The sequence below is a fragment of the Strigops habroptila genome, chromosome 7, assembly GCF_004027225.2.
Source record: "Strigops habroptila isolate Jane chromosome 7, bStrHab1.2.pri, whole genome shotgun sequence".
Lineage (NCBI taxonomy): Eukaryota > Metazoa > Chordata > Aves > Psittaciformes > Psittacidae > Strigops > Strigops habroptila.
The window spans coordinates 14,108,319-14,122,328 of NC_044283.2; the positions used below are offsets into that span (position 1 = coordinate 14,108,319).

The window sequence follows — 14,010 nt, forward strand, 5'->3', positions numbered from 1 at the left end:
ACTAATGAAGGAATACAGCAACAGTTTCACAGCTTAGCAGTTATTCATTGGTGACTATTGTACATTGATAGGTAGAATAGAGTTATATACTCTGGAAATGATTTTTTGTGCGTGTCCAAGTGTTAATTTTTTAAACACTATGTAAAAGCTATTGAGATTTATGAAGTCATTGCTTCATTTTTGTCTCCCTCCACTAACAGGTATTTTCACAGTTGTCCTGGATTTGGCTGGCATAGTTAATTTTCTTCCTAGTAGCTGGTACAGTGCTGTGTTTTGGATTTAGTATGAAAATAATGTTGATAATACACCAATATTTTAGTTGTGGCTAAGTAGTGCTTATTCTATATCAAAGACTTCTCAGTCTCTCATGCTCTGCCAATGTGGAGTGGCACAAGAAGCCAGGAAGGAGCAAAGACAGGACAGCTGACCCAAACTAGCCAAAGGGGTATTCCATACCACAGCACGTCATACCCAGTATATGAACTGGAGGGAGTTGGCTAGAGGGTTCAAGCGCTGTGGTAATAAATCACACTGTCATGTGTAAAAGTTGCTCTTCAACATACTTATTTACATAACCTGATTATTTGGTAAAAGAAACTCTTTACATATAACTGCTGGATCACAGGAGCAAAATGTGGGGAGTGGCAAATCAGAATGTGCTCCTTCTGTACTGAAGGTGATGGAGGTGGCAGCTGTGGTGGAGCAGTGACATTTCTCAGACATTACTGCCCTGTAACTGGAAGAGAGGATGCTGGAGCCATTCCTTTATTTCTGCTCTTCCTTTGTTCCCTAGTAGAGACTGTAATTATTATTTATAGTTCCCTGTTATCTTTGTGTTTTCACTGTATATGGGATGTTTGACATGGTTAGATACATCTCTGTTCTCTATGGTGCCCTAAAACCAGCTCTGCTCAGCTCCCAGGGCTGAATTCCTGCACTGATGAGTCACTGACCTTCTGTGGTTTGCGTTTACCCTCCAGCATGGATCCTGGCCCACGCTGTTATCTTCTGCCTGCACTCTCAGGGTCTTTTGCTATGCTACTGTGAAATTCAGTGGGCTTATGGCACACAGTGCCAGATCTTCAAAGGGGAATAACATCCCAAATCTCAGTATTAGCATAAGCCCCATTGCCCAAGCTCCCTGTATCAGTGTAGAGAGAGAAGCTCTCCAGAGTGAAATTCAAAGTGGCGAAATTGGAGTTTCACTCCCTTCTGAAGCTCTTGCTGAAGAATCCCGGCTTCGACTGTTGACACTAGAAGGAGCCCAAGATCAGTGTCAGTAGGCTATATTAGCCTTTGAATATGGTGCCCACATATGGAGGCCCCATCTATGCCTCCACAGCCTTGCTAAGGGAGCATAATTATCCTGAGGAGCAATCAGTGTGGGATTGCTGTGCAGCACAGACAGATGATATGAACAATAAATCCTCCCATAAACTAGTTCAGCCAAGGAACTGAATTCAGGTATTGAAAACAGAGAGAGGAACAGTAACATCTGAAGGATACGCTTTAATCCCTGTAAAATCAAGAGTGAGGTTTTCTGTCTGGAAATATCATAGTATCACTACAGTCTTTAAAAGTCTTCTTGGAGAACCTTTAAAAGACAGAGAGGTTTGTCTTAACTGTTCTCACTCACCATTCTACTGCTACATCTGAAAAGATTTTTTGGACAGACCTTCTCACTGAGCTCTCACTTTAACACTACTAGTGTTCATTCCTATGCTTATTTAATAAACTTCTTGTCTCTGTCTCTAAGCTTCCACCTTTTTTAACATCCAAAGTCCACAAACAAAGTGTCCCAAGCTTTGAGTCCATTCTTGTGGATTATAAAATTGGTTTATGGAGGAAAAATATAAAAATAGATATTGCAGGTATTCATATTATATAGAATTCATAAAGCAATAATGCTATTTTCTGAAATCTGAGCCAAACATCAATGAGCAACTTAAATTTCAGCATACTAAAGAATCCCAAATGCCTTTGGACTTGTAAGTTACAATCTTGTTATTTCACTTCAACTTATTGCTTCTGCTTGTGTGGTAACAAATCTGCCCTTCTGTAAGAAATGCCTATTGCTATTTTTGATGGTAAAATCACCATCAATAGCTTGCTATTTATTACAGCTTACTGATCCCTAGTAACTGCTCTCTGTTGTTCCTATAGTTTCTTTCTAACAGGGTGGAAGATAATTTGTATTGTATATCAACCTGACGCAACAACCTGATGCACAATACAAATTAAGATACAAGCACATAACTGCAGCAGCCCAAGAGCATAAAAATGGTACATTGGGCCAAAGGTCCTTCTAACTCAGCAACCTGTAGCAATCAACAGCAGATGCCTAGTGCACAGTACAAAAACCAGTAGTTACGTAGTGATTCTGAGAGTGATGTCCCTGTACTTAGGCCTCTGTAGATATTTCTTCTTGCATTTGCTCAGTCACTTACTGAATTCATATACACTTTTACAATGAACAGCACTATCACTAGGATTTTTGTAGTTTATTTACTCATTGTGTGAAAGATTGCCTCCTGTTTGTTCTGCATCTGCTGCCTGCTTGCTTTATTTGTGAATAAAACCCCTGTCTCTTGGATTGTAAAAACAATTGTCCTTTATGTATTCTCTGTGTTGCTAATGGCTGTAGAGGCCTCTATTGTATTCCCTCCTCAGCAGTTTCTTTCTCACGCTAGCACTTCTTCCTCACGGAGCCGGTCCAGACCCTGATCACCCCCGTTGCCCTTCTCTGAACCCATTCTAATCCCTGGGGTGGGAGAGTCATAACATCCCAGAATACCCAAGGTGCAGACACACAGGTTTCATATAAAGAAAAATTACTGTTCCCCGTTCTGTTCTCTAGTTCTTTCTTTCCCATTTCTAGCATTTGGTTTGTTTGTCTGACCTCAGCACTTGAGCACGTAGTTGACATTTTAATAAAATTCTCAATTCCAATGAAAAGACCTTTCCCCTGAATGGTTGGAGCAGTTGGAGAGGCTGTTATTTTATATGTGAAGTTTTTCTGTGTGAATCATCTGATCTTTAATACTTTTCTCACTCTTGGTTTTGTTCCCAATACTCCTGGCCTTTGTTACCAATGATCCAGTGATGATTTTGAAAATCTTGGTGTGCTTCAGATCATTTTCAGCTGCTGCCTGCTTTGCATGTTGGAAGTACATATCCAATTATTTGATGCAAATCAAAGCTTCCAGGCTACTACTCAATTTAAATTCTGCTTCAAATCCATGCCTAATTTGAATAGAAAAGGTTAATATCCCCTCTTTTTATCCAGAAGCAGATTTTAATTCAACAAGGTTTTCATCACGCAAGACAGTCCCAGATTTCTACCTTGGGCCATATGCAGTTCTTTCTAAAAAATAAAAATGTCCTAATGCTTTTTCTCATGAGGTAATATTCATCTTTTTGTTATTGTTAAATTACATCTATCATCCTTTATTTTGATCCCACTTTGCTTTTCTCATTCCTTGGAAGTCCTTTATAAATACCCACTTTTCCTTCAGTAGCATGTATATTCCATGTGGAATGTACTAAGTATGGTATTTCCTGATTTTTTGGATTATTGTTTTTTACAAAACTTATATTGTCATCTGGCAAAATATGGTTGGTCATGTTGCAATATTTTTTGAGATTCAGGAACATATGAAGCAATTGTGAGTTCATAGATCCATACAACATTCCATATTGTCACTAATTCTCCTGCCATTACCTATGATGTTGTGCATTTACGCCCTTAAGGATAGAGATGTTTTTCTTCTGTTGTGTAAAACTCCGTTGTGCCAGCACCACAGATCTGGAAACTGCTGGAAATGTGTCTTCCCAATTTGTCTTACCTTCTTTCACAACAAACACCTTCTGTTCTGACCAAAATTCATCATTAACTGTTTGCTGATTATACTAAACATTTGTTAAAGAAACCTCCCTGGGGAAAGAGGCTATCAGCAATTTTGAAGGTACAACACGTGATGTTTGAATAAGGCGAACAGATGGAAAACAGGCAATATTTCTTGTCCTGGTGGTGGTGGATAAGAGTGCACTGAAACAGTGGTATACCTGATTCAGATTTTACGTATGTGCAGTTACAGGCTAAAGAAAAAGAGGTAACAAAAAGGCTTTTGAATAGATTTAAATTTTGTTATGATCATATCTCATTTCTCTACTTGCAGCATTCCAGTGGAGGTGTACAGCAGTATCAATCCAGTATATTTTTCCATTTTACAGTTTTTAGTCTTTGAGACCACTCAGAATATTCACAGAATCATAGATTCATTTAGGTTGGAAGATACCTTTATGATCATTGAGTTTGACCACTGACCTAACACTGTCAAGTCTGCCACTAAACCATATCCTCGGGGTACCGATGGGTTAAAACTCCCTTCAAACTTTAAGGTCTTTGCACTGCACTCTACAACATTGTGTGCATGCATCCATTTTGCCAATGTCAGAAATACTTGGAAACAAAGACAGGGAGCAGAAATAGCATTCTTAAGTTAATTCTGAAATGTCCAGTTTGAAGGAGGTTGTATGAAGAGAAATTAAAATCAGAGAACTAAAGTAATTAAGTGACATGTACAGCAGGTTCTTTCAGGTCTGTGTCTTTAAAATCTCCCTTTTACGAGTGTGCTGTTTCATCAGTGGTCTATCTAGTATAGAGGGATTAAATGAGAATTTTGACCTGCTTCATCGCTTCTGTAAACAAGCAGATTCAATGAGTTTCAGCCTGTTCATTGACATAATTATCTAGGTCATTTGGAGCTTGACCAAAGCCCAGTGAAAATCACTGGAAAGACTTCCATCAGCTTTAGCGGATTTGAATCCTGCCTTTGGAACTTGGAATAAAGATGGCAGCAAGGAATCCATTTCTGCGCATAAAAAGAACAGATCATACTTCCATATTTTGTTTTGATCCACTGATGATGGACTTTTAAATACAGAATTGAATACAGGCCTCATGATGTTTCTAATTGAAGTGTCTTGATAGGAATTTATCATAAAAAAATAGGAACAGAAATGAGATAAAATTAACATTGGTAAAATTGGGTGACAGAATGTAAAAGGGGGAGCTATTTGCACATCTTAATTTTAGTTCTGAAGAAATATAGTCAAAGGTATCGCAAACAATATAGCATTTTGTGTTATTAAATAAGTCAGTGATGTGTGCTGGGTAAGGGCTTTAAAGTCCTGTTAGTAACTAAAGAGGTAGATAAGGTCTTGGGGCCATCGAGATTTATAAGCACTAAAAGACCTTAAATAAACCATTTTTGGAGCTCTTAATATCCAAAAATAGTATTAATTTAAATTAATCCATGTTTGTTGAACTGCTCTACAGTTTTAGTTTTTTTTAGGCAGGACTCCAAGAAAAAGTCTCAGTAATAATGTGGAACCAGACTAATTCCTTCCTTCTACAGTAAAACCACTGCTTAAAGTTGCAATTCTAAACTCGAGATCTTATGCAGAAGAATAGTTCCCTTTAAGGACTCAATGAATTTAAACAATTTTAACTCAGAGCAATATTAATGCAGAATTAAATGCACTACAGTAAAGTAACAGCATAAAGAATGTCTCCATTGGAATGTTATTGTTGTTGGTTCCCTTATATTGAACGGTTTCCAGGAATGGAGATGGAAGACTATATTTTTCTTGCAAAAAATACCAATTTGCAGTGCTAGGAAATGTATTCTACTCTTCTAATTCTAATTTGACTAAAGATTTCCCTGTTGTTTACCTCATTACTTTACGAAATTATTTACTGCAACTAAAAATATCACTAAGGATGCCTGCTGAGACATCAAATTGACTTCAAAAAGCCAAATAAGCTCATTAGGTGCATAAAAAAGATTAGCTGCATGTGTTACCTGTTCAAAGTCAATTAACTGACTTCTATTTAAAATGAGAACTGTACGCATTTTTTTTCAGTGATGATTACAACACTAAACTTGTGTAAAAAACTAATAAAATTTCAGAATATATTTATATCTAGGTCTCCCCCCATCATAAGCTGCTCAAATCTTTTTCCTTCCAATGTAGCATGTAAAAGCTGCAAAAGGAATGAGGTATATCAGTCCTCAAACATGTCTGATGCCATCAAACTAGACTTTAGGCAGCTAAATGCTGAAGCCTAAGAGACTCCCCCGATTACTCATCCAAGCTCTTGCACAGCACCAGTTATGTTTGGCCTTTTGAGTTTGTCTATAGAGCTAAGGAGGTTTAAAGCTCCAAAGGGGAGAAAGCAACATTAAGTATGTGGGACTGAAAGTGGTTATACTAAAAAAAAAAATCCTTATTTTTTAGCCTTCCTTTAAGTAATTTATTGTTTACCACCTTTCTCTTATAGCACATTTAAAATACAAACATCTATAGTTGCAGTGCATAGGGAGCAAGTGTGATAGTGTTTATCAGATCTAATTTCTGATCAACAGTAGAGGTGATAACTCGGAATGTATAGAATTCAGTATGTTGTATTTGATGCTTAACAAGTTGTTTTTTAGATTTGTGAATATCCAATATTTTGGTGCTTTATTTTGCAGCTGTTTGGTAATGTGACGCAATGTTTCCTCTCACTGCGCTTGGGACTATGTCTGAAGATCAAGGAATTTGCAAAGATTTCTTTTGTGACTGCACAAACCCAAAACATTTTTGTTCCTTAATATTAGATTGTAGAGAGTGAAAAATTACTTGTCGTGGTTTAACCCCAGCCAGCAACTCAGTACCACACAGCCGCTTGCTCACTCCCCTTAAGACATTACTATGAAAGAGCAATGTGACTCTTTGAATGGAAGCAGTAGTTCACCACGAAGAGTTTAATAAACACTTGTGACTCATCAAAAGGCTATTTAACATGAATTTATTGCTACAGTTGTCATAGCAGCAGGAAACTTTAAAATCCCATGGGTCTCAAGTATGGAAAATCTGTGACTCTGGAGCATTTTCTAAAATACAGGCTCTTTTGTGTCAAACGATAAACCAGTTTGACAGTAGTGAGGTTGTGCAAAACTGACCCAAAAACTACATTCTTCTCTCTTAAACCATATGGGTGCAGCACTGGGATCCCTAACTATCAGACGTCTGAGATATTTTCCAGCAATCTACAGATTCAGGAAAAATTTAAGCTAGAACTATAAACTTTTAATCTTCTCATGCCTTGCTAAGATAAGAAATTAAAAGATGCCCCTTAAATGTGATTTTGATCCAGAATGAGGCAGTTTTGATATCACATTGTGTCTCAAGGATGTATTGAAGGGCTTGTATTTCATAAAGCACACCCATGTCTCATGCCATTCTCAGTGCTCTGTGCTGACACAGCAGCTTCAGTGGTTTGGGATGTTGAGAAGGAGAAAGAAAATGCATTTCTCAGGCTTGACTGAAGCAGGTATTTACTAATTCTAGAATCCTAAGAATGACTAAACCCATTTATTTCTATTAATTCATCACCTTTATTTCTTCAGGAATTAAACCGCATGGATACAAGCAACAATGATGACCTGAATTTCTGAGCTACTGGAGAAAAACAAACAATTGCCTGAAATTTATCTTTGGCCCTGCTTCATTTATTCTAAAGAAAAAGGCACACACTGCGCAGTCTTCAGGATTTACATTACTCTTGAATATTTTCTTTAATATTGAACTAGGATCTTTTTATAAAAAGTCATAGGGCAAATACTTTTAAATAAAGGAATGCCAGGAATTTAAGACCTCCTCTACTGCTTTTGCAGAATTTGCATATGTATAGATTTAAAAGGGATGATCTTCCCCCGTCTTTAATTTCCTCATAGATGACAAAACAGAAACTTCACAGAATGACCAATTACCTGCTCTTATAATAGTTACAATTCTTGAAAAAGAAGTTAAGGCACCTTTGAAATTTTAGTAAGTCAGGGGAATGAGGCCCCTACCGCAGTGAGGCAAATCTGCTTTCACCAAAGTATGAAAACAGTTAATTTCTAAAGAAAAAAGATGTAGTTTTGTTATCTCATAGCAGCTAGCGCTAATATAGGTAAGAGAACACCCACAGTGATTTTTCCTCCTGTTTGCTCACTGTGTGGTCAGCCTCTCCTATTTCTCCCAGGTAGGTATATTTTTCCTTGTATGAACACCCCTTGAGAGAATCTGAAACAGAGGAATTAAGCCTGAGGGGCCACTGCTGATGGCAGTGGTTGCTAGGAAAGCACTGGGTGTTCATGGCTGTTTGAACAGGATTACTGCAAGGTTTGTTTTCACCAGATTATACCACCATACAGTAGTAATGGCTTGTGTTACTCTATGTGTATATATTTAGAAATGAAACAAATATCTAGCAGTGTATTTATTCTACCTAAAATATACTATTATCACTATTAGTGAACCTGCAGACTGTATATGAAAAGTCTGAAAAGACTATTAAGACATGTTAATGGTATCTGGCTAAGCACTGTTTTTCTACTTTTTGTGTAAAATGCAATACTGTTTCAGATTTCTCTTACTGTATTTGTTTACAGGATATATCTTTATCATGAGCACATTTTATTGCTTGGCTAATACTGTTTTTCTATCCTTAGATAGCTTCCAATGTTAAGGAATAGCCATAAGCCATAAAAATAAGTGGTGAGAGAGAACTGGTCACTTGTAACTGTGTGTGTTTTTAATCTAGTTTTAATTTTTGTTTTCTCTCACTTCATATTTCATCCCTGTTCTCCTTTAGGAAACTATGGGGTGCACTGGGATCCCCACCACTGCCTGTTGGCAGTGGTGCCACTGTGGGGCTGCCACTGGAAATGTGCCAGCTGACAGTGGTGGTCCGTGGGTCCTTATCCCAGGGGCTTTTCTCTAACCATGAACAGGGAACACAGAGCTGGAAGGGGCTCTGGCTTAACTTTGGTCTCTTTCCTGCAGGTAATCACTGCGTGCTGCTCTTCACAGAAGTGCCCAAGTCACCCCCAAATTAATGATTGCTCACAGTCTGTCTGCTGAAAAGCCATTGCAGAAGCTTCCCATCTCCTGTAGTTCAGAACCTCACTCCAGTTTCTGCCCTGCCCATAATCTCAGTTATCTTCTCTCTCTTCACCTTAACTTTCATCTGTTAACCTGATTTCCCAAGGGAACAGGGCTTATGTGATCACACAGCCCACAGTCTTCGTCTTCATGCTTAAATCTGTTTCCCAAATGAAACAACTTGATAAATGAATATAGGTCTATATGAGAATGGGTTCCCTGTAAGACTGTAAAACCTGGTTGTTTGCTGAAGGAGTGACAGCTAAATTAACCCAACTAGTAGCTGTTCTGCCTTGCTTGCTACTAGCCCATCAAAACATGTTTTGCTTGGCAATAGGCAGAACTAGGCACTGCCATGTAGCTCAGGAACAGGGGAGTGAGGCTTTGTCTGTGTACGTTTTGGTGCGGAGAAAAGAGATGCTATCTACGAGTTCGTGAGGTCCCAGACAAATAGGGAGGTGGGTGGAAATGTTGGAAATGCTAGAAATATTGGGGCAAGAGAAGACAGAAAAATGCAAGAGACTTGTATTTTTTTCTCCCCCAAGGCTGGAGAGAAAAAACATTTCTTTCTTATATTTCCTTAAACTGAGGGTGAATGTCTGCAGAGGAGTTTATAATGTGACAGTAATACACTCCGATAACAAAGCCTGAAGGCAATCTTGATAGAGTACAGCAGCAGGGTTGCACGTTGGCCACTAGAGAGCAACAGATAACCAGTAGTTGTGTGCTTGGTACCGCAAAATCCGAGCCTCCTACAGCCATGCAACGCTTTTAAAAATACAGATGCAGAAATTAACATCATAATGTAAAATTACCCTCTTGACTCTTTTTAACAGTCCTAACGCCCTCCAATCACACAAAATAGCAGGAGGGAGCACTCTGGTAATTAGCAGCAACCCATATTAAAAGAAACCTCTAGAATGCATCATATAATGTATGCACTTTGCTTAGCCCCTTGAAGCAGGAATGAATCTTACCGCATTAAGATCACCTGCAGAAATGCAAAGCAACAGCTAAGCTGGTTCCTTCAGTTTCAAAGTCCAAGCCTGCATTATGAGGTGCTGGGAAACTTCCAGAATTGAAACTTCTTTTGCTACTATTTTAAATCCTGAGTATTGTCACTGTATGCAGCTTGTGCTTGCACATTTCAGAAAACAAAGATCGCATTTTTCTTTTCTAAATGCTCTGAACGCTTTCAAAGTAGTATATTTTCACCCTGGAAGCCAAAATGTCCCACTCAACATAATTCAGATTTACAAAGTGCATTCACATAATATATACCCAAAAGAAGCTCTTTCTTCTCCATTCCCAGAGTTCAATAGACTCTGCTATTGCATTATTGCAGCCTAGAGTGAATAAAAATATCCACCTGACTATCGTTATGATAGTGTCCTGAAGGGGGGTAGGAGAAGCTGTCATATTACTGCAGCGGCTCAGAGACAAATTCTGTATGTCTTTAAAAAGTGTCCTTTCTCATTTTCAGTGTGGGTTATCTCTGCTGGTTTTCTTGGGTTTTCAAGTACATTGCTTTCTTACTTTTGGGAGAGCTTGTGAATTTAGTAAGCAAAGCTGTTCCAAGAGAAGCTCCTAATGCACCTGGTTAATCTTGTAGCCCATTTACTCACCCTCTTTATTCTTTTTCCTCCTGAGCCTTGTCCAAACACAGCTGTTTCATAGCTTTGCAGTAGAGCTGCAAAGCCGAAGCTCTACAGCAGCAACTGTCTGCCTGTGGCTCTCATGGCTCTACAAGCCACGATCAGCTTTTCATGTTATGTTGTTAGAGGGTGAAAAGAAATGCAAGCTGACAACACGTCCAATAGCAGCAGAGTAGTCGTGGTGAATTCCTGGCATGTGGGTGTTCCACAGTGCATGACGGGACCAGACTCACTGGGGACAGCAATGGTGCAAAGGATGCAGGAAGGGCATCGTGTCTTTGCTGTAGAAACTAAGACCCACTGTGAAGTAAAATAGGCTACTTGCTTGGATGCTGCTTCTATTTGCCAATTAGTAGCATTACCACCAGCATCTCCTACTTGGGTAACAACCCTTACCACTAAGTGAGGACTTTAGGTCCTCAGCAAGTGCCTAACTAGCCCTGCAGGGTAGGTGAGTCACAGGACAAATTGAGAAGGAACAAAAGACCTGGGAATTCAGAGGTCACTAAAGTAGACTGGCAAATGGCAAACACAAACGGAGTGATAAGGTCTGACTCATCTTTGCAGGAAGCATTCGCATGATAGGGAAAGGAAATGGAGTAGCTTTGAAGGCAAGGTTAGAAAAAGCAGGGAAGGGACTGAATTTATGTAGCTGAAAAACACTGAGGAAGATGCAAATTGACTCTCAAGCTTTCCATAGCAAAGCCTCTTCTGGATGACGTTGTTTAGTTTGTCCTTATTTAAATACTGAACAATCTATTTGCATTTGCTACAGGCAATTGCTTTTCTAAGTTCAGAGCAGGCTAGCTAGACATATAGCTAGATATATCTAAGAGCAGTAAAAGTGCTTTATCAGTGCTGTGTATCAGATAACTGTTTCCATTTTAGTGATATGAAGACTATTTATCACACTCTGGACTGTTTCAGATACAGAGAGATGAGCTGGAAAAATATTTTAACTAGCAAACTATTTACTGACTTATGACCTTTGTTACAGAATATCGTCTTTTATTTTAGGAATGTTTCTAATTTTGCTGGTTTTGAAGAAAGCAATCTGTTAAGTGGAGCTCACTGTTACAAAAATTTGCAACTGTGCAACTGGCCTGCAGACCAAGAGAGGTTAGGAAACAAAGTATAGAATTTTAAGGGTAAATATTTATTCACAAGCACGAGGTGTCCCAGCCAAGTTGGGCCACCAAGAATGTGATTTTTACACAGGGCTCTTATAATTTGACTAAGACCCACACTACCAGTTACTAATCATAGTGAAAGCTGCAAAGCAGCTGTATTTCTGCAGCGTTCTTGCTGCTTGCCTATTGATCCAGACATCCCTGGAGTCAGTCTTGCTACAGTTACTTATCTATGATGCCAGAGAACACTGGGAGGGTTTCAAAGACATTTTAGAGGGGCTAAGGTGCTGGCTTTATCTGGCTTGTCCATGGGTATCCTTTATCCTTTGTGGACAGCTCTCTGCTCCCAAGAAACAAAGTCCTTATTTCCAGGGCTGGGCTATCTTTTAGTTTGTTTTAGTTGAGCATGAACAATATCGAAGCCTCCAGTAAAATTCCACCATCTCCTTACATTGCAGTGTATAACGTGAACCAATACATATTAACAAAGTCAATACACTTTCATATTATAAAGACTGACTGACATAATAGTTGGGAAAGTGAATTTTTGTAACATCACACAATCACCTTTTCAGAGTAGCTGACACAAGTCAGTAAGTGCAAATTGTCCCTGGTGGCTTTCATGGGACCCACATACACAACTTCCACTCACAATTCTTTACATTACAATGTACACGATTTTTAGCCCTTTGTTATATCAATAATCGTCTTTGTTCTTTCAGACAGAAGCTTAGTTGTTCCTTTCATGGAAGTTAAGAGCAAAGTACCTTTGTTCATCCTTTTTACCTTTCATTGAAACTTTCCCCCTATTATTCTGTCTTTGCTGAGCTGAGGGAACTCAGAACCACTAACAGCTTTCAAGATGTGGTCAGATAATGAAATTACACAGCTGCATAAGGATGCTTTGTTCTCTGTTCCTTTTCAAATCTCAGGATACAGTTTGTTTTTCTGAACTCTATTAAGCATTGAAGTGAGATTTTCACAGAAACATATGGTAAGTCCAAGATTTTGCTCCTGCACAGTACTAGTCATATTGGAGCTCATCATTTTATATTTGAAATTAGGATGTTCTTCTCCAGAGTGCATCGCTTATCTATTCAAAATGCAATCTGGCATTTTACTGCCTAGTTATTTGGTTTCATAAGATCCTTCTGCAGATCTTCAGTGGGCTTTTCTCCTTAAGCCCCTGAATAGCTTCATATATCATCAGAAGGCTGTCACTTGATTGACCAGCCCCTTTCCCAAGTCACCTGTGAGCATGTAGAATGGGTACAAGCAGGAGTTGCTACAACAGTGCACCTGTGACCTCTATACTACAAATACTGCACACTCACTCCCACTTTCTGTGCTCTGTCTTTAACCAATTATTAATTCCAGGACATTTGGTCTTATGGCATTACCGCTTAGTTTCTTTGACAGCCTTTGCCAAAAGCTTTCTAGAAATCCCAATAGGCTCTATCAGCCAGAAGACCTTCTTCACAAGTTTTAAAAACGTTCAACAAACTACAGTGTTCCAAAGAACACTGTTAACTCTGCTGATCAAAACATGTAACAGGCTGAGGGCATAATCTCATTTCGGAACTAAAAAATTCATAGCTGAGCGGATTCTTTTCCCCCAGAGTTCCCTGTCTGATAGCTTTAGCTCTCCCTTTCCTTTTTTTGTGACCTGAAGAGCCCATCCCAAAATCCGAGATCCCTGAAGATCCATGTTTGTGCATAGATAATGGTAAGGATTGCTCAATCCCCGTTTCCAACCGTTCCAGTGCAAAACCGATCTGAAGTTGTAACTTGCTCATGATTCCTCTTATCACAGAGAAATCCATGCTAACAGAACAATCAGCAAAACAGGGTTTAACTCTGAAGGCATGTACCAAAATGCTCCATTTCATAGATGCCACCCAGAAAGACACTGAGCCCCATGTTAAATATGGTTTTCTTTTTAAGCAGAGCGGTCAGATACTGCAGTGATGTTAAAGGTACTTTTAGGGGGCAAGATGCTGGCAGCCAAAATTCTTGTTCCTCCCTTCGAATTTGACTGCGAACAGCTTATTTGATGGGAAATTTGGATTTTATACAAAGCAGCTGAAAATACGCAACTACTGTCATCGTACCACTGAACTGAGCAATTCACCTGTAGGGTATGCCCACGCCATAGCCTAGTAACACACGGTGGTACCAAGGGGAGCGTAGAGAGATTACTGGGAACAACCGCTCTTCCTTCCGCCTGCTGTCATGCCAGAACCCTT

General features: G+C 39.1%; 1 long non-coding RNA gene across 1 annotated transcript in view; it reads right to left on the reverse strand.

Annotated features, from left to right (window-relative positions):
• The window catches only part of LOC115610576, a 36,384-nt gene that overhangs the window by 22,061 nt on the left and 313 nt on the right, over positions 1-14,010 (reverse strand). The window lies entirely within an intron of this gene.